The sequence below is a fragment of the Pseudorca crassidens genome, chromosome 18, assembly GCF_039906515.1.
Source record: "Pseudorca crassidens isolate mPseCra1 chromosome 18, mPseCra1.hap1, whole genome shotgun sequence".
NCBI lineage: Eukaryota > Metazoa > Chordata > Mammalia > Artiodactyla > Delphinidae > Pseudorca > Pseudorca crassidens.
In genome coordinates, this window is record NC_090313.1 from 64,493,238 (window position 1) to 64,515,374 (window position 22,137).

The 22,137-nt window shown below is 45.9% G+C and overlaps 1 long non-coding RNA gene across 1 annotated transcript in view; it reads right to left on the minus strand.

The window, feature by feature from the left end:
• The window catches only part of LOC137211046 (uncharacterized), a 49,436-nt gene that overhangs the window by 15,015 nt on the left and 12,284 nt on the right, over nucleotides 1-22,137 (minus strand). The window contains exon 4 of the long non-coding RNA XR_010936874.1: nucleotides 2,644-2,726. This is a non-coding gene — a long non-coding RNA (uncharacterized lncRNA). The remainder of the gene's footprint in view (nucleotides 1-2,643; nucleotides 2,727-22,137) is intronic.

Sequence of the window (22,137 nt, forward strand, 5' to 3'; positions counted from 1 at the left end):
GCGAGCTTTTTTAACAAATTACCTCTCAGGTTAGCCAGAGCTGATTTTTTGTTCCTTATATTCAAAAAATCCTTTCTGATACAAGGACCTGCCTCAAAGGGGCATTGTGAGAACTGAATACGTTCAAAATGGGGGCCAGGCCCTTAGCACGGCACCTGGCACATAGCAAGTGCTCATGGGGTGGTAGCGATTATTACTAAGAAGTGGGGTCCTGGAAGATGAAGTGGAGTGTTAGGTAGACAAACGGCCACTAAGTCAGTGGTTTTGAAACTTTTTTTCAACACGGTGCTCAGTAACAAACACACTTTACGTCACAGCCTAGTAATCGGGTAAGCGTATGCCCTGGCTGGCTCAGAGAGGTGCCAGTTATGCTGTTTTCCTGGCGTGACTATTATTAAAGCCCCCCTGTACTCTCAACAGTGTCCCAGTTGGGATGATAAATTACATGGTCACCTTACCATACACACACGTGTGCATGTATATCACACGATACTTATCAGGCACTAATATTTTCTATTCTATTTTTTGTTTGTTTGTTTGTTTTCACGGTACGCGGGCCTCTCACTCTTGTGGCCTCTCCCGTTGCGGAGCACAGGCTCTGGACACGCAGGCTCAGCGGCCATGGCTCACGGGCCCAGCCGCTCCGCGGCATGTGGGATCTTCCCAGACCGGGGCGCAAACCCGTGTCCCCTCCATCGGCAGGCAGACTCTCAACCACTGCGCCACCAGGGAAGCCCTATTCTATTTTTTTAAAGTGATCACAATCTACTAAATTCATTTCAGGATCTTCTAATGGTCATGATCGTCAGTTCTTAGGTGACCCTCGGAAACGTCCACCCACTTCTCTTCAATACAATGCAATACGGTGGTGCCGTCTGATGCATCTCAGAGATGCTGCAGTGTTCCGCGGGGGTTAAATAGAAAGCACTGGCCTCACTAGTAAACCTCTCTGTCTGGGGATTCTATAAGCCTGCTTGCTATTGCTCTCATGGTTGTGGACTCACTGTGTATTGCCTCGCTGTGATAAGCACAAAAATTTAATTTGGCTTCAAACAGTTCTGGAAAAAAATCAATGCTGCTTATTAGGGCCCTGGTTTGTTCATTAAAATAAATTACCTTTGGGTTCTGGGCTGGCTTTCATAAAGGGCTGGCTTTCATAAAGGAAAAGCTTGCTGTTATTAAGAGGAACGGACTCCATGGACGGTAGTATCTCTAAAGGTAAGTTCTACCTTGCTCTACCTGATCATGAGGTAGTCCAGCGAGAGAGGGTGGGGCAGAGGTAATTACTGCTGAAAACTCTGCCCTTGTTTTGAGCACCGCTATGGCACTCAATCCATCAGAGCTTTCTTCTAACACTCTGGGGCCACATAGGCAGCCCTGTTGATCTAAGAGCCGTTGAGTTTCCTTGGAGCTAAACAGAGACGCAGGTAGATCCCATCAGGATGTTAAGAGAAAGGATCCTGTATTTATACATTCCAGAACATTGCCCACCAGACCGCTGCCAAAAGAGGAGGGTATTTGACAGTGAGGTGATCTCAGACACAGAAGGCTCCAAATGCTTGCTCCAAATCAGACGTGTTTCCCAAGACAGAACAGAGCTGGTGGCTACCGACTGCATATGAGAACAGCCATCTTGAAGACATTCCTTTGACGCCTCAGATCAATATCATGACCAGTGCCACTGGGCAGCCTCTTTTGAAGGCCCCCAGCACCAGAAGGAAGCTGACAAAGAAATCAGACAATGGGTCCAAATGAAATTTTATATATGGCACTCGATTCTGTTTGTGTGTGTGTGTGTGTGTGTGTGCGTGTGTGTGCGTGTGTGTGTGTGTGTTATTGCTTCATTCTTATGAAACCATTTTGGAAAAACGGACACTCGTGTTTTCTAGCTTTTGATATAGAAAGCTTTGAGGTGGGCTTGGATGGCTGGGAAGGGTCACTAATAAATGGAGGTAGACCTAAGGTACTTTTGGAAGGTGTGACATTTCTTTGGGCTTCGAATTTTGAAAACCTAACCGCAGACTATGCAGGACCTTTGATATTCTTTTTTCCAACACTCTTCCTGTTTCAACATATGTCAATACAACCCATGAGCAAATCAGCTCCCTAGACTGATATAAGCTTGTGAGTCACAGACGTCGCCCCCAAACATCGGAGTTTAACGTGTGATTGATGATTGCAGCTAACAAATTCCATGCTGGTCATTTGAGAACTAAGAGCTATGGTTAAAAACAGAAATAAGAACTGCTAAAATCGAACCCATTTTAACCAGATGCAAACTCTACTGCCCTATACAGGAAACTTTTTTAAAAAGAAGCACAGAGAAAGGCCACGATTATGGCTGAATTCAATGGTATAAGTAATCGGCAGTCGGTAACTTCTCTGCATCAATTGTAGTCAGACCAAAGCCACAACTTAGCACATTGAACTCGGGGCAGCAGGAGGGAAGTTCTGGGTGAAAATTCCTCATCTGGAAAAATCCAAGTCTCTGCGGCAGGTATCAGGATCCACCTGGCCCTGTCGTTTCAACAACCCTGCGCTTAGGGGAAGCTGTTCTGTTAGAAAACAATTAAAGGATGCATTCCACAGTGCCTTGAGTTAAATTTCAACAAGAACTACAAACAACTGATAAATAGACATTACCTTTAAGGCCCTGATGATCTCAACCAGTAGCAAGTATAGAGGGATGAGGGGGTGTACGGGACAGTCCTCCAAAAACTTCACTCCTGCAAAGGGGACAGAACAGAAGATTGAGTGAAATGCTTTCAAGAACACAATGCCGGTTAGGAAAATGAAGTAAATGTCTACAAAAGCCAAAACGTTAATGACACAAACTGAAGCTCGACCCCTGCTCAGGGAACCTGCTCAGTCTCCCGAGCCACCCAATCTTCAGCATGCTTACCGGACAGAACGGCAGTCCACTGGACATCAGAGCTGGGGGCAAAGGTCACTGCACCACTCTGGATATTAGCTGGCTACAGGTATGCCTTGCTTTTATGAAAACAGTGAACAACAACCCGTGTTTCCAATCAATGATTCATTTTACCAAAGGATCCAAAGAATCCCTTTAAATATCCAGGCTTTTTTTTTTGGCCACACCGTGCAGCATATGGTTAGTTCCCCAACCAGGGATTGAACCCGTGCCCCCTGCAGTGGAAGCACGGAGTCTTAACCGCTGCACCACCAGGGAAGTCCCTATCTAGGCACTTGCTTAAAACAAGATCCAATTTATGGGTCACGTCCCCAAAATGCATCCACTGTGTAATATAAGGCTCCCATTTACCCTGCTTCCAGGGCCCACAGGGCGGGGATTTGCCAAAAGAGGACACTTCCTCCGTGTGCAGAATCCTGTGCTATATTTGTTGCAGGCAACATATGATCATCATTGACCAATTCACTCACCCAACCCCAAGCTGGGATACGTGTTTACTGACAAATCCTTAGTCACCGTATTGGAAAACTACCAAACCCACACCCTTTCTTATGGTGATTTTTCTCACCATAGCAATGCTTTCTCTCTACTTTTCTCAGGGCTTTGTCTCTTGGCCTATTTAACCAATGATGATATGATGTATTATTTAAAATATAAGAAAGCAATTCCCATTTCCCTCAGTGACCAGTCTGGCTCCAACGACCAGTCTTCGGATGGGTCCTAACACATGTCTTGGCTGTGCAGAGACATTAACTGTTCAGTACGTGCCCCTCACATTTCCCAGCCCCCTTGTGGGTACCCAGGACTGTGGGACTTGTGCTAGCCAACAGGCTATGAGGAATTTTGGGGCCAAAGCATTTAAAAACTGACACATGATCCTTCGTTTTCTTCCCCTGCTTCGACCATGTGGAAACCATGGGCTGAGATGGTTGGTGCTCAAGACTGAAGCAGCTTAGAGTTTTACATCATCATGTCACTTGGGGGAGCCTTGGGGAGCCCTGGAGAGGGTCCTGATCCACGTTGGAATTTGCATGAGCAAGAAATAAACCTCTGTAACCAACAAGGACCTACTGTGTAGCACAGGGAACTCTACTCAGTATTTTGTAATAGCCTATAGGGAAAAAGAATATGAAAAAGAGTGGATATATGTGTATGTATAACTGAATCACTTTGTTGTACACCTGAAACTAACATAACATTGTAAATCAACTATAAAATAAAAATATTATACTCAATGTAAAATAAATTTAAAAAACTTTTAAAGAAATAAACCTTTGTAGTATTAGGACACTGGGATTCCAGGATTGATTTGTTCCTGCAGCATAGTTAAGTCACCCTGACCAATACGTTTGTCAGCAGAACCCAAGAAAGGGGATTCTCACTGTAGAATTAAACTCTTCTGTTTAGGGGGACCTTCAAGATGGTGGAGGAGTAAGACATGGAGATCACCTTCCTCCCCACAAATACATCAGAAATACATCTACATGTAGAACAACTCCTACAGAACACCTACTGAACGCTGGCAGAAGACCTCAGACTTCCCAAAAGGCAAGAAGCTCCCCACGTACCTGGGTAGGGCAAAAGAAAAAAGAAAAAACAGAGACAAAAGAATAGGGACGGGACCTGCACCAGTGGGAGGGAGCTGTGAAGGAGGAAAGGTTTCCACACACTAGGAGGCCCCTTCGCAGCCGGAGACAGGGGTCGTGGGGGGGAAGCTTCAGAGCCATGGAGGAGAGCACAGCAACTGGGGTGCGGAAGGCAAAGCGGAGAGATTCCCACACAGAGGATCGCTGCCGACCGGCACTCACCAGCCCAAGAGGATTGTCTGCTCAACCGCTGGGGTGGGCGGGGGCTGGGAGCTGAGGCTCGGGCTTCAGAGGTCAGATTCCAGGGAGGGGACTGGGGTTGGCTGCATGAACACAGCCTGAAGGGGACTAGTGCGCCACAGCTAGCTGGGAGGGAGTCCGGGAAAATGTCTGGGGCTGCCGAAGACACAAGAGACCATTGTTTTGGGGTGCACGAGGAGAGGGGATTCCTCCTCTGTCTGCCCACAGAACGCAGAGCACCACCTAACCAAGCTCCGGAGATGGGTGCGAGCCACGGCTATCAGCTTGGACCCCAGAGACGGGCATGAAACGCTAATGCTGCGGCTGCAGCCACCACCAATCCTGCACAAGCACAGGTCACCATCCACACCCACCCTGGGACCCTGTGCAGCCCGCCACTGCCAGGGTCCCGTGATCTAGGGACAATTTCCCCAGAAGAACACACAGTGCGCCTCAGGCTGTTGCAATGTCATGCTGGCCTCTGTTGCCGCAGGCTCGCCCCGCATCTGTACCCCTCCCTCCCCCAGGCCTGAGTGAGCCAGAGCCCCTGAATCAGCTGCTCCTTTAACCCCGTACTGTCTGGGCGAGAACAGACGCCCAGCGACCTACATGCAGAGGCGGGGCCAAAACAAAAGCTGAACCCCAGGAGCTGTGCGAACAAAGAAGAGAAAGGGAAATCTCTCCCAGCAGCCTCAGGAGCAGCGGATGAAATCTCCACAGTCAACTTGATGTACCTGCATCTGTGGAATACCTGAATAGACAACGAATCGTCCCAAATTGAAGAGGTGGACTTTGGGAGCAACTGTAGACTTGGGGTTTGCTATCTGTGACTGATTTGTTTCTGATTTTTATGTTTATCTTAGTATAGTTTTTAGTGCTTGTTATCATTGGTGGATTTGTTTAATGGTATGGTTGCTCTCTTTTTAAAAAATTATAATTATTTTTTAATTTTTAAAATTTTAATAATTTTTTTCTTTTTTTTTTTTCTCCCTTTTCTTCTGAGCCATGTGGCTGACAGGGTCTCAGTACTCTGGTCTGGCTGTCAGGCCTGAGCCTCTGAGGAGGGAGAGCCAAGTTCAGGATATTGGACTACCAGAGACCTCCCAGCTCCATGTAATATCAATCAGCAAGAGCTCTCCCAGAGATCTCCATCTCAACGCTAAGACCCAGCTCCACCCAACCACCCCATGCCAAACAACTAGCAAGACAGGAACACAACGCCACCCATTAGCAGAAAGGCTGCCTAAAATCATAATAAGGTCACAGACACCCCAAAACACACCACCAGACATAGCCCTGCCCACCAGAAAGACAAGATCCAGCCCAACCCACCAGAACACAGGCACCAGTCCCCTCCACCAGGAGGCCTACAGAAGCCACTGAACCAACCTTAGCCACTGGGGGCAGACACCAAAAACAACGGGAACTACGAACCTGCAGCCTGTGAAAAGGAGACCCCCAAACACAGTAAGTTAAACAAAATGAGAAGACAGAGAAACACAACAAATGAAGGAGCAAGGTAAAAACCCACCAGACCAAACAAATGAAGAGGAAATAGGCAGTCTACCTGAAAAAGAATTCAGAGTAATGAGAGTAAAGATGATCCAAAATCTTGGAAATAGAATGGAGAAAATACAAGAAACGTTTAACAAGGACCTAGAAGAACTAAAGAGCAAACAAATAATGATGAACAGCTCAGTAAATGAAATTAAAAATTCTCTAGAAGGAATCAATAGCAGAATAACTGAGGCAGAACAACGGATAAGTGACCTGGAAGATAAAATAGTGGAAATAACTACTGCAGAGCAGAATAAAGAAAAAAGAATGCAAAGAACTGAGGACAGTCTCAGAGACCTCTGGGACAACATTAAATGCACCAACATTCAAATTATAGCGGTCCCAGAAGAAGAAGAGAAAAAGAAAGTGTCTGAGAAAATATTTGAAGAGATTATTGTTGAACACTTCCCTAACATGGGAAAGGAAATAGTCAATCAAGTCCAGGAAGCACAAAGAGTCCCATACAGGATAAATCCAAGGAGAAACATGTCAAGACATATTAATCAAACTATCAAAAATTAAATACAAAGAAAAAATATTAAAAGCAGCAAGGGAAAAGCGACAAGTAACATACAAGGGACTCCCCATAAGGTTAACAACTGATCTTTCAGCAGAAACTCCACAAGCCAGAAGAGAGTGGCAGGACATATTTAAAGTGATGAAAGGGAAAAACCTACCACCAAGATTACTCTACCCAGCAAGGACCTCATTCAGATTCAACGGAGAAATTAAAACCTTTACAGACAAGCAAAAGTTAAGAGAATTCAGCACCACCAAACCACCTTTACAACAAATGCTAAAGGAACTTCTCTAGGCAGGAAACACAGAGAAGGAAAAATCCTACAAAAACAAATCCAAAACAATTAAGAAAATGGTAACAGGAACATACATATCAATAATTACCTTAAATGTAAATGGATTAAATGCTCCAACCAAAAGATATAGACTGGCTGAGTGGATACAAAAACAGGACCCATATATATGCTGTCTACAAGAGACCCACTTCAGACCTAAGGACACATACAGACTGAAAGTGAGGGGATGGAAAATATATTCCTTGCAAATGGAAATCAAAAGAAAGCCAGAGTAGCAAGTCTCATATCAGACGAAATAGACTTTAAAATAAAGACTATTACAAGAGACAAAGAAGGACACTACATAATGATCAAGGGATCAATCCAATAAAAAGATAACAATTGTAAATATTTATGCACCCAATACATAAGGCAAACGGAGTACCTCAATACATAAGGCAAATGCTAACAGCCATAAAAGGGGAAATTGACAGTAACACAATCATAGTAGGGGACTTTAACATCCCACTTTCACCAATGGACAGATCATCCAAAATGAAAATAAATAAGGAAACACAAGCTTTAAATGACACATTAAACAAGATGGATTTAATTGATATTTATGGACATGCCATCCAAAAACAACAGAATACATTTTCTTCTCAACTGCTCATGGAACATTCTCCAGAATAGACCATATCTTGGGTCACAAATCAAGCCTTGGTAAATTTAAGAAAACTGAAATTGTATCAAGTACCTTTTCCAACCACAATGTTATGAGACTAGATATCAATTACAGGAAAAAAACCTGTAAAAAATACAAACACATGAAGGCTAAACAATATGCTACTGAATAACCAAGAGATCACTGAAGAAATCTAAAAGGAAATCAAAAAATACCTAGAAACAAATGACAATGAAAACATGACAATCCAAAACCTATGGAATGCAGCAAAAGCAGTTCTAAGAGGGAAGTTTATAGCAATACAATCTTACCTCAAGAAACAAGAAAAATCTCAAATAAACAACCTAACCTCACACCTAAAGCATTTACAGAAAGAAGAAGAACAACAACAAAAAACCCCAAAGCTAGCAGAAGGAAAGAAATCATAAAGATCAGATCAGAAATAAATGAAAAAGAAATGAAGGAAACAATAGCAAAGATCAATAAAACTAAAAGCTGGTTCTTTGAGAAGATAAACAAAATTGATAAACCATTAGCTAGACTCATCAAAAAGAAAGGGAGAAGACTCACATCAACAGAATTAGAAATGAAAAAGGAGAAGTAACAACTGACACTGCAGAAACACAAAGGATCATGACAGATTACTACAAGCAACAATATGCCAATAAAATGGACAACCTGGAAGAAATGAACAAATTCTTAGAAAAGCACAACCTTCCAAGACTGAACCAGGAAGAAATAGAAAGTATAAACAGACCAATCACAAGCACTGAAATTGAAACTGTGATTAAAAATCTTCCAAAAAACAAAAGCCCAGGACCAAATGGCTTCACAGGCAAAATCTATCTAACATTTAGAGAAGGGGCTTCCCTGGTGGCACAGTGGTTGAGAGTCCACCTGCTGATGCAGGGGACGTGGGTTCGTGCCCCGGTCTGGGAAGAGCCCACATGCCGTGGAGCGGCTGGGCCCGTGAGCCATGGCCGCTGAGCCTGCGCGTTCGGAGCCTGTGCTCCGCAACGGGAGAGGCCACAACAGTGAGAGGCCCGCATACAGCAAAAAAAAAAAAAAAAAAAAAAAAAAAACTCAAAATGGATTAAAGACGTAAATGTAAGGCCAGACACTATAAAACTCTTAGAGGAAAACATAGGCTGAACATTCTATTACATAAATCACAGCAAGATCCTTTTTTACCCACCTCCTGAGAAATGGAAATAAAAACAAAAATAAACAAATGGGACCGAATGAAACTTAAAGGCTTTTGCACGGCAAAGGAGACCATAAACAAGACAAAAAGACGACCCTCAGAATGGGAGAAAATATTTGCAAGCAAAGCAACTGACAAAGGATTAATCTCCAAAATATACAAGCAGCTCATGCAGCTCAATAACAAAAAAACAACTCAATCCAAAAATGGGCAGAAGACCTAAATAGACATTTCTCCAAAGAAGATATACAGACTGCCAACAAACACATGAAAGGATGCTCAACATCATTAATCATTAGAGAAATGCAAATCAAAACTACAGTGAGGTATCACCTCACACCAGTCAGGATGGCCATCATCAAAAAATCTACAAACAATAAATGCTGGAGAGGGTGTGGAGAAAAGGGAACCCTCTTGCACTGTTGGTGGGGATGTAAATTGAAACAGCCACTATGGAGAACAGTATGGAGTCTCCTTAAAAAACTAAAAGTAGAACTACCATACGACCCAGCAATCCCACTACTGGGCATATACCCTGAGAAAACCATAATTCAAAAAGAGTCATGTACCACAATGTTCATTGCAGCACTATTTATAAGAGCCAGGACATGGAAGCAACCCAAGTGTCCACTGACATGAATGGATAAAGAAGATGTGGCACCTATGTACAATCAAGTATTACTCAGCCATAAAAAGAAATGAAATTGAGTTATTTGTAGTGAGGTGGATGGACCTAGAGTCTGTCATACAGAGTGAAGTAAATCAGAAAGAGAAAAACAAATACCATATGCTAACACATATATATGGAATCTAAAAAAGAAAAAATGGTTCTGAAGAACCTAGGGGCAGGATTGGAATAAAGACGCAGACGTGGAGAATGGACTTGAGGACATAGGGAGGTGGAAGGGTAAGCTGGGAGGAAGTGAGAGAGTAGCACTGACATATATGCACTACCGAATGTAAAACAGATAGCTAGTGGGAAGCAGCCGCATAGCACAGGGAGATAAGCTCGGTGCTTTGTGTCCACCTAGAGGGGTGGGATAGGGAGGGTGGGAGGGAGACGCAAGAGGGAGGGGATATGGGGATATATGTATACGTATAGCTGGTTCACTTTGTTATACAGCAGAAACTAACACGACATTGTAAAGCAATTATACTCCAATAAAGATGTTAAACAAAAAAGCACTCTGACTTTTTATCCATATTTTGGAGAATAAAATATTTACATGTTTAATTTTCATAAGTTAGGCCACCTGTAAAGTACTGTGTGATATAATGTCAATAAAGTACTTAAAATGGCACTTCAATGTTTTATTTAAAACCATATATCATGCACTTTTTTTTTTTTTTTGGCTGTGTTGGGTCTTCGTTGCGGTGCACGGGCTTCTCATTGCGGTGGCTTCTCTTGTTGTGGAGCACAGGGTCTAGGCGCGTGGGCTTCAGCAGTTGTAGCACGTGGGCTCAGTAGTTATGGCTCGTGGGCTCTAGAGCACAGGCTCAGTAGTTGTGGCGCACGGGGTTAGTTGCTCCGCGGCATGTGGGATCTTCCCGGACCAGGGCTCGAACCTGTGTCTCCTGCATTGGCAGGTGGATTCTTAACCACTGCGCCACCAGGGAAGTCCTGAAACTTGGCTTTCTTACATTTGGTTGGTCCATGTGACAATCCCTATGAAATGAGTGGAAGTATGATTCTTGGATTAAACGATTTTTCCAAAATGAAAAAGCAAAACAGCCGTGGTAAAAAAAAAAAAAAAAAATTTCTGATTAAATGGCATTGAAAGTTTTAGCTTTGAGTTGACATTTTATTCCCCACGAAGGCCTTGGTACTTAAACAGAGGAAGTAAAGCATTTTTCTATGACTATACCGTATTCCATTGAAATGAATAAACATTTCTAGGTATAGAGAGACCTACAAATTCAGGGTGAAATCAGAGTAAAATCAAATACACACATTGATCCAATCATCAGCCTACAGAGGCCTGCCTCTATAGAGATCTCTGATGTTCGCTGAAGCCATTATTAGATGGAAGTACTTTCCAAGCCTCAAGAAAACCTTTTCGCTCAAAGACCTTTAAATATCAGTACTTGATGCCAGAGTTGTTGGGTAGGAGCTGCTTTTCCATTCAAAGTCCAGCTGTGAAATGAACATGAGTAATGACTTACACACCTGCTCATTGCTAATGAATAAAAACAGCTGCTGATCGCAGCAGAGCCAATCAGCACACAGATGGCTCAAAAGGACCCTAATAAATGTAATAAAAGCATCTTTCCCTGGTGTGCTTCGTGCACTGCCTGGGACCTCTAGATTTTCTTTCTGACTGACCTGCAGTACCACAATTACGCTCTTCAGGCTTTAGAATTCTCCCCAATACAGTTGGTAAAACTGCCAGATGTAGTGATTTGGGGGGGGGGGAATATTATGGAAGTTTAAAAATTATTTTTAAATATGTTTATTGTGATAAAGTATATATAACAAAAATTTTTGCCATTTTAACCATGTTAAGTGTACAATTCAGTAGCACGAATTACATTCACAAACATGTGCAACCATCACCACTATTTATTTCCAAAACTTGTTCATCACCGTATATGGACACTCTATTAACAATTTAGCGGTAATTCCTTGATACCCACTGCAGGCAGCGGATGTAGCGATTTTAATATACCGCTATGGGAATTGGCCTTGTGGGATCTTGCCTCATTTATGCAGCCATGTTAGCGAGTGAATTGTTTCGGTTACGTTCATTATTCAGATAACTGAATCACAGGTTCCAAAAGCTTACTTTTTACTCAATAAAAAAAAAATCTATCTTTTACCAATAAATTTTTGCATAGGACATTTTCTTACGGGGAACTCTTAAGCAGAGTATACCTGACACCTTGTAACTCTTCTTGATAAAGCAGAGCCGTATAATAAATGTTCACTTTCAAATTGCCCTATAATGATGACAGCTTCAGGGCCTGCTGAACCGGCTGGATTGTTTGCCCTGACACTAGATCGCCCCAGACTACTTGGCTATACGAATTCTGTGCAAACTTGAGAATTTTATTTTGTTCTTTTATTTCCTATCAAGCTGTCAGCTTTCACTTGTTACAAACCTAAGAGTACTGTTTTTATATTCATTTTTGGGTTTAGTATTGTCGATTTTTTAAAAAATCGAGGTGAAATTCACATAACACAAAATGAACCATTTTAGGTAATGATGAACCTAGCGGCAGAGCAGGAATAAAGACGCAGACATAGAGAACGGACTTGAGAACACAGAGGGGGAAGGGGAAGCTGGGACGAAGTTAGAGAGTACCACTGACATATATACACTACCAAATGTAAAATAGCTAGCTAGTGGGAAGCTGCTGCATAGCACAGGGAGATCAGCTAGATGCTTTGTGATGACCTAGGTGGGTGAGATAGGGAGGGTGGGAGGGTGGCTCAAGAGGGAGGGGATATGGGGATTTATGTATACATATAGCTGACTCACTTTATTGTACAGCAGAAACTAACACAACATTGTAAAGCAATTATACTCCAATAAAGATGTAAAAAAAAAACGAAGAACCATTTTAAAGGGAACAATTCAGTGGCATTTAACGTATTCACAATGATGTGTAACGATCACCTGTATCTAGTTCCAAAACATTTTCATCACCCCAAAAGGAAACACCATCCCCATTAAGCTATTTGAATACCTGGTGCTTTTTGTTTGCAACAATTCCTATGTCCTTTTTTTTTCCTTCCGATGCCCTTTTAATTTCTGCTCCAATATGCTATGAACTCGGAGCCTAGAGCACCATGCTTGCTAGACCTCTCTGTAAACAGGCGTAGCTAGATTCCACGTGCAGAGCTTGGAGGCTCCCATCAGCAACATTCAAGGCTGTGAGTTTAATTTCACTGACGTGAAAACAATTTTTGGCTACTCAAGGAGTTTCCCACCTCCTCAACCTTTCCTCAAACTTCATACTTCTGGATAATTGAGATCATTTAATATATGTGACTAATGGAAATATTTACTCATTCATTCAGCAAAAGAATGTACAGAGCGCCGACAATGACCATAGCCTGACATTCGTTTTTCATATTGATCCACGTGGGAGCATAGGAACTGGGAAGGGTCCTTGGGAAAACTCTCGCCCAGGGGCTCCCAAACTGGGCAAGAGGTACCACAATCATCTAGGGACAGAGTTTTAAAAGCAGATGTGTCCTCACCGCAGACATACTGCAGCAGTATTCCCCAGGGCAGGTCCCAGAACTCCGTCTTTTTAAAACATTCAGCAAGTACTTCTGTGTGACTCACGTGTGTCTGCAAATCATCAGCCTGGCCAGCTCTTCCTAGTGCACATTTTGCTTTTGTTTGTGTCTTTTTTTGGCCACACCCCAAGGCTCGCGGGATCTGAGTTCCCCGATCAGGGACTGAACCAGGGCCACCGCAGTGAACGCGCCGAGTCCTAACCAGAGGACCGCCAGGGAAGTCCCATCGCACACTTTATGTTTAATGATGGAGTACCATCGTCCTGGCCGGACATGGCTGGCCTGGGGCATCCAGCAGCTCAGAGGCCAGCTCGCCCGGGAAGGCCATGGACAGCGGGAGAGCCATGGAAGTGCAGAGCAGAAACAGGAAGCAGGCTGTAAGGGAAGGAGCGAGAGCCGGGTCAGAACAGAGACTCTCATTTCCTTTCCGCTGCACTTTACTTACACCTTCCGTGAAATCTGCCCTTCTCTCAAGGCAGCAGACGGGGGAGGAGGTCACCGCTTGCCTGGGGCTTCCGCAGGAGAGGCAGGGCGTGCACGCCAGGACTTGCATCTCTGAGACAGCTGAATGTCTCTTCTGATCAGGCTGCCAATTCAAAGGCCCAGATTTCCTGCACGACCTCTCCAAAGACTGACAGCTTCTAGAAAAGGAGTTCATAAGCTGCTGCTCTGCCAGTGCCAGGATGCCAGAAGCCACCGGCGTTCACGGAGCCAGGCGGCATCTACCCTGTGCTTCCTGGGAGCCTGTACCCACTGCAGATGGCTCTTCCCTACCGTGCATAAGGTTCACTGACAACTTGCTTTATCACTTAAGGAATCTGCTTCACAAAGTCTTTTTCCCTTCCATTTATTTATGGATTATATATCCCATAGTATATATTAGACGGTCTCCTACAACTTCTTACTGATACACAGTGGAACAGAGCTCTGAACTGGCTTGGGGTTTTTCTTCCTATTCATGCAACCAATTCACCCTCTGGCACTGGGAAAGGACAGAGTCACGCAAGTTAGACAGATCTGTGTCCAAATCCCACCTCCGTCACTCATTAGCTGTGTGGCTTTGAGCGAATTAGAATTAGTTGGCCTCCCTGAAGCCTCATCATTCTCTTCTGTAACGTGCGTTAGCAGATGCACACACAAGCTCACTATACAGCAACCATTATGATTTTAGGCAATTACTTCCCCTTGTTGGTTCTTGGTTTCCTTGTCTGTTAAATGGCCTGCAGATATAGGTTTTACTTGGTCAGCAATTTTTTAAATTATGAATTTGAATGTCTCTTGGGTAGGACGGCACTCCTGTTCCCACGTTTAAAGTTTAGACAGCATCACACATTTATGTTTTCTGCTAGGTCAGGCGCCAGCCCTGAGAGCAGAGAGAGGGTCTCTGAGGTAGATGGCATGGTAGCCTCCTGAGCTTCCAGTCCGTCCTCTCCAGGTAATCACCCCATTTTGTTCTGGTCTCCCCACCTCCCCAGCTCCCCACTCTCCTATGCAGTTCATGTGCTCTGGTACAAGCTGACTCCCCCTGGGCTTTTGAGAAGGACATGAGGCTTAGCCCTAAGTTACTGGCAGAGTTGCACTCACTGGATATGTTTCTGGTTGGTGGATGGGCTCTTGGCTCGTTCTGGGCCAAGGATACTCAAGGGGAGGTTGACTGAGAGAAAGGTAAAAAAGCTTTCTCACTCTTCTGATAGAACTTCCAAGAACAAGGCTTCTCTCCCTCCCTGGACACTGGTGAGAAAGCAAGGTGCTCTGGGGGCTGCTGGCCACCATCTTGACACCGAGAAGGGAAACCAGCCTGAGGATGAGACTGACACGTGGAAGGCAAAGTGGAGAGGCAAAAAGTAACTAGGACCTCAGTGGCATCCGTCACCCACTGAATCACACCACTCATGAAGCTGAACTACTCCTGGACGTTCCATTGACATGAACCAATAAATCCCTTTGTTATCTGTGCCACTTTGAGTTGGGTTTTCTATTACTTACACTGAACCCACTTTAATTTTTTTTTAAGTTAATTTTAATTTTATTTTATTTTTGGCTGTACTGGGTCTTCGTTGCTGCATGTGGGCTTTTCTCTGGTTGTGGCGAGTGGCAGCTACTCTTCCTTGTGGTGCATGGGCTTCTCACTGTGGTGGCTTCTCTTGTTGGGAGCACGGGGTCTAGGCGTGTGGGCTTCAGTAGTTGTGGCACATGGGCTCAGTAGTTGTGGCTCACGGGCTCTAGAGTGCAGGTTCAGTAGTTGTGGTGCACGGGCTTAGTTGCTCCGCGGCATGTGGGATCTTCCCGGACCAGAGCTTGAACCCGTGTCTCCTGAACTGGCAGGCCAATTCTTAACCACTGGGCCACCAGGGAAGCCCCTATTTTTATTTTTTTAATTTATTTTTGGGTGCATTGGGTCTTCGTTGCTGCACGCGGGCTTTCTCTAGTTGCGGCGAGCGGGGGATACTCTTCGCTGTGGTGTCCAGGCTTCTCATTGCTGTGGCTTCTCTTGCTGCGGAGCACGGGCCCTAGAGCACACAAGGGCTTCAGTGGTTGTGGCACATGGGCTCAGTAGTTGTGGCTCGCGGGCTCTAGAGCACAGGCTCAGTAGTTGTAGCACACGGGCTCAGCAGTTGTGGCGCATGGGCTTAGCTGCTCTGCGGCATGCGGGATCTTCCCAGACCAGGGATAGAACCCATGTCCCCTGCATTGGCAGGAGGCTTCTTAACCACTGCACCACCAGGGAAGTCCTAAACCCACTTTAATTAATTTAATCTACTAGGTCCATTCCAGTTTCAGATTGTCAAACATCTCAGATCTATTTGTGAGTCTCAGTCACCTCTGGAGGCTGCAAGTGTCTGCAGCTAGGAACCTCACAGCCACACCACTAAATCCAAGCTCTGACACTAATTCTCCAAGCAGAGATGGACATGGCAGGGGTCATCCCTCTTCTTCAAGAAGCCCCCTTAAGTTGCCCTTCATGCCAATCTTGACCTTTACTTCCAGGAAATGCCCAAAAAAAGGGCAGGCATGCAGACTGATTTGCCCCAGTTTTCACTCCTCCCCTCAAACCACCCTCCTCTGAATTAGCTATAATATTTACTGATCATCAGAGCCGGCTTCCTGGGTACACGACCTGGGCAGTCACATGGGGTTCTGTGCTGAGGAGGACCTTGCACTTGGTTTACTGCTCTTCTGTTGCGGTCTTGAATTTCTCAATGAATTTTTCTTTGAATCTGTACTTTGTAAGTGAAGTCTGATGGGACAATGGAGCACAGGTGTGAGCAGATACATGTGGTGAGTGTGGCTGCCTGTCCTGGCTGTGTTCTCCAGTTCTGCTGGGCCCACGGGTGTGGACGTTCAGTAAGACTCAAAATGAATATAAAGTAAGTGTGTCACGTCTTCAACTGAGTGAGCAGGGGCACCGACAACCCTGAGAGGCCACCTTTTTCATTTGAACCAGAACTTGCTTCAAACGCAGACAGAAGGCAGTGGTGTTCTAAGTAACACAAATGACCAAGAAGCCCTATCACATCCTTTCTTATACAGGAGAATTCCCTGAATCAGCCAACCACTCACCCCAAAGTGATGACACAGAAGGAAGGGAAAGATAGGGCAATCCCTAGATCTGTTTCTGTTCAGCCCTTCCTTACTCATCAGTAAGCAGAAGGTAAAGGGTGTTGGTAGAAAGCACGTGTATCAAGAAGTGAAATGAAAAGAGCTGCATTACTTTTGTGTATTATTGCCACTGTTCTGGTAAAAGCCAAATACACATGCATGTAAGAGCTACGAAACACAAATCGTGTGATTTTTGGTGATTCTACATCTGGGTTAAATGCTCTTATAGTTGCATTTAAAACTGTCGTTATAGGGAATTCCCTGGTGGTCCAGTGCTTAGGACTTGGTGCTGTCGCTCCTGGGGCCCTGGGTTCAATCCCTGGTCCGGGAGCTAAGATCACACAAGCTCCATGGCTGACCCCCCCGCAAAAAAATGTCATTATATAATATTAAGGTGAATGGTAAACTTTATGCTAATAATTTTAGATTGTTAATTAACAAGTTTTCTTTTTTCTTTACTTAAAATGTCATTAAAAGGCCAACGAAAAATACTATGACAGATCAAAAGAGACTATGGAAGAAAGGAAAAAGCTTTCTCTTTCAGTACCTTGCACAGGGCTTTTTTCCTGCTTTTTGAACAAGGTTTTCTGCCTTTTCATTCTGCAACTGGTCCTGGCAAGTTCCGCAGCGGGGTGATCTGTTGATCATGGGGAACACAGCACTGCCGGCAATGTGGCTGATTAAAGGGAGAGTGTCAATTAATATAGCCACATCTGTTTTAATTCCCAGTTTACAATGGGGATCGAGGAAAAAATGTCCTGCTGATACGTGACAGACAAGCAGGAAGCTGAGAAACCCCATCTCTGTTTCTGGGCTCGAGCTTGTTATCACAGTGATAAAGTGATCAGCATCCCGGAAAACCCTTCACTGCTCTGGGAGCTTGTGACAGATGGTGCCACCTGGCCACACGTGTAATCCAGGTGTTCAGTGACACAGAGGCCCCTGTCACGCAAGCTTCCTACCTCGGAGCAAGGCTGAGAGAGACGGCTGGGGCCAGAACATTCCTAAGGACCACCCAGAGGAGAGTAGGACCACTCGCCACCTAGAGCCAGATGGCCCGGGCTCACATCCCACCCCCTGCCCTACAGTGTGGATGGCTGGGCTCTTCAGCCCTGAGGTTTCAGTGTCCTCATTTAAGACATGAGCATAATCATAGGACTTTCCTAAGAGACTTGTTAAAATGATCAAACGTCAGAAGCCACGTAAGGCACTAAACACGAGGTCTGCTACACGATAAACACTGTGTAAATGTTGGCCCTTATTATCATCATCGTTATTCTCCCTTCATGATGGAAGGGGTGTGGCTTCCCTTTTATCTCAGACACTACCTCCCCCAGCCCTTCCCCAGGATCAAATAGAGAACTGAAGAAACAACAAGCAAGGGAGACCTGGGGGGTCCCACGGACTTCGAATGAGCAGTGATGGGATGCCTCTAAACCTGACATCACTCCCTGAGCCCATCTGCAGCCCAGGCTTCATCAGCACCAGACTCTCTGCGTCACCACCGTCAGGGTCTCAGGCTCACTTCCGCTCTCACCCTTGCAGATGTAATTCTGAGATTCCCTTGGGCTACTCCGGACCTAAGAAGTCAGAATCTCTGCCAACATGACCTAGGAATCTGTGTTTCCAAGCAACTCCACCAGTGACTTTGAAGTAGGCGTTCCACACGCCACCCTTTTTATAAGCAGTGCTGGAGATTCTAAGCCAGGCCCTCCTTAGTGTCTGTTTGCTCAGCGAAGTGCGAGGTGTTGGGGCCACGCGGGGCTGTGGGATTTCACTGGAAGGGAAGTAACCAGCATTACTCACACGGGGACCTCTTTACCACTCAATCCTAATGAGGACCCCTCAAGCCACAGCCAGGGACTGGAACCCCTGCTCCCGCCCCCGTATCCCCCCGCATCCCAGGAGAGCTGGTACGCAGTCTGGATGAGGACAGCCCTCTGAGACAGCAGCTGTGTGTCCTGCTGGCCTTGCTCAGGCCAGGACGGGGGTTTGATAGCAATGACCACCTCTAATAAATACCTCCCTGCCTTCGATTCCAATGTGGCTCAGAGGGCCACAACCTGGTTTCTGATGAAATGAGTTTCTATCAAGTCCATTCAAAAGAACTGAGTGAAACTGCCAGGTCAACCAAGGGTCCCAAAGGAGAAAATAATTCGGAATTAGAGCAACGGTGGGAGAAGGATATTAGGATCGAGAGGTTGGAGCTGAACCATTCTTTATGCCAAGAACACAGAAGAACTGATTCCTGACAATGAAGGCTGTGAAAAAAGACGCCCTGAAAGGACAGCCTCCCGGGGCGGTGTCAGGATTAACCAGCTCAGGGCTCCCGCTCACATCCTGCAGTGGGTTTAACGCTGCTGCTCTCACCGTCATTTGTTAAAGACATAGTAGCACCTAGCTATCAGTCCAAATACATGACCAGAAGTATCCAAAGCATTTTTAAAGGGAGCAATTTTGGTAGAAGTGGGTGGCTTCTAGCTTAGACTGCTCTCCAGGATCTCCAGAACCTGGTTCTTTTGAATAGCAAGTGTAACCCCTGCTCTCTTGCTTAAATAGTTTAATGGGGAAACTGAGACCAGGACCCAGCAGCTTTTCTCTGCAACACCACCTTTTGGGGGCTCCACTCAGCGACCAAATACCCAGGAGGCAATTGGCAAAGGGTCCAGGAGGATAAACTCAAACTAAAGTCCTCTTTCCAAACTGCCCTCTCCATTTCCCTGCGTCTATAGAGGCACCAAAGCCTCAGTCACCTGGGCCACTTCTGCCCTCTCCTGGTACATCCAGTGATTTTGTCTCTGCCTCACTTTTTGCATCCTTCCCTCTTCTCCAGCCCTGCATCAGCACCCGCATCACCCTCTCACCTGGCCTGTTCCTCAGCCCCCCACTAACTCGGCAACACAGACCTCACAACCCCATAAGGGAGATGAGATGTGCACCCAGGGGCCAATACAGATCAGTGTGTGAGAGGGGTCACGAGAGGTGCGTGAAGCGGTCAGGAAGCCCAGGAGACGGAGGAGTCCCAAGGAAATCAAGTCTCCACCTTCCAGGAGGAGGTGATACTGGCACTGGGCGTTGATGAATGGGTAGGGTTTGGACAGGTGGAGTGGCTTTTCAGTCAAAGGGAAGATCCTAAAGGAAAAGATTCAAGAAGAAAAGATCAGGGTGGGTTTGGGGGAGTGACAAATCCTCCCGTTTAGCTGAGCATAGGTCATCCATAACAGGTAAGTGGGAAATAAGACTGGAACAAGGTATTGAGAATAGAGGGCATTTCCAATCTACATCAGGGCATTTGGATTTTATTAGGAAGATCAAGGGAGTTGTAGGATTTGGAGCTGGGAAGTGACATAATCAAAGTCAAACCACTGGAAACAATGAGGCCAATGGAATGGAGATGACAGCTGAGACCAGTGAGAAGGCTGACCCATCGTTTATCCTGGAGGGCGATCACGAGGTGTAGGGGGGGCAGGCTCTCGAGTACCAGTTAGATGCAGTAATAAAGGAAAGAAAGGAGTAGAAAATGGCGCAAGTGCTGAGCTTGGGTGACAATAATGGTGGTGGCATTGACAGAAATGGGAGAAATGGAAAGAGGAGGAGCTTTGGGGAAAGGACGTGTTTGGTTCAGAACTCACTGCATTTAACGTGCTGGGAGAACCTACTGGAATCTGGGAGCCCCGAGCTCCAGGATTTTCTAAAACCACCTCCATTGCCCACGTGACTTGCCAAGGGCTTAAGACTCTCCACCATCCGTGTAATAGGATGATATAGTAACAAGAATCATGCTGACAGGTGTTAGAATCTTTTTTCTGATCCCCGACAAGAGATGCCAAATTTTGCGTCTTGGAGCCCACTGAGGGCAATTCCCTGGGATTGTCCCAAGGGAAAGGGATGGAGGAAAGTGCCCAAAGGGGAGGAGCAATGGGGCGGAGCGGTGTGCACGGGCGGGGAGACCTCGTAGGCTGACGAGTGAAGTTCTTGGAAGGCTCTGCGGGTGGTGGCCCTCTTCCTCGCAGCGTCCAGAGGGAACTGCTACAAGGAGCACCTAGGGAGGGGCCACCAGGCCCCCCGGCTTGGAAAGACCCCAACATCCCAAGCTTGGCGCAGGTGCTGGCCCCATGGTAGGGACAGAGCGCACTGCTACGCGGTCTGTGCAGGAAAGATGGGGTGGGGTGAGGCTAAGGGATGAGTGAAGGTGGAAATCCCTCTTGCCTGGAGGAAGCGATGCCCTTTTCTTGGAAGACAACTTCCTAAGTTGTGTGTCCTTGAGGCTACCGCTACCAGGAGGGAACCTTTCAGAAGCTGCACAAAGAGTCTGTATAGGCCTATGATGGCTTTGCCCGGAGAGCAGGAGCCTCCCCTGCCCCAACCCGCCAAAGAGGTGGACATGATCCCCCTGCCCCACATCCTGAATTCTGTGACCGCAATGCCCAAGACTGATTTTTTTTGCTGGCAAGTAGGAACGTGAAGTCAGTTTAATTTTACCTACAAAAGGAGAAGTTTTCAAGTTTTAAAAGCACATTAAAAAATCGGGAGGGGGGGTGGTCTTCCCTGGTGGCGCAGTGCTTAAGAATCCGCCTGCCAATGCAGGGGACACGGGTTCAAGCCCTGGTCTGGGAAGATCCCACATGCCACGGAGCAACGAAGCCCATGCGCCACAACTACTGAGCCTGTAAGCCACAACTACTGAAGCCCGCACGCCTAGAGCCCGTGCTCCCCAACAAGAGAAGCCACTGCAATGAGAAGCCCGTGCACAGCAATGAAGAGTAGCCCCCGCTCGCTGCAACTAGAGAAAGCCTGCGCGCAGCAACGAAGACCCAACGCAGCCAAAAATAAATAAATAAAATTAATGAATTAATTTTTAAAAATAAAATAAAATAACGCGCTATTTCTCACAGTCAGAATTGTAGCATAAACTGCCTCTCGACACTCAGTATGTGGACTTTCATGAGCCTCTGTCCACCTCCCTGGGGGCTGAAACACCCAGGGTCACGGGCCTCTGGTCCAGTCTCAGGGTGGAAGGCCTCTCCCCCAGTGTTCCCCTGTGCCTGCCTTCACTGAGCTGCCATCTCCAAGTGGTGCTAAGAGGGCTTCCCAGGACGCCGATAGGTGCCCTGACCTGGGTTCAGCGTACCAGTCGCATTTAATTGTGTCATCCCGTGATGGCCAGAGGCTGGCTGCACACACCGCACGTGCATTCATCAAGGTTTCATTGCTTCCCAGTTATTAAATCGATCCTCCAGGCCAGCCTCAGGGTGCAGGGAAGCAGCCGTACTACAGCAGAATGAACTTGATG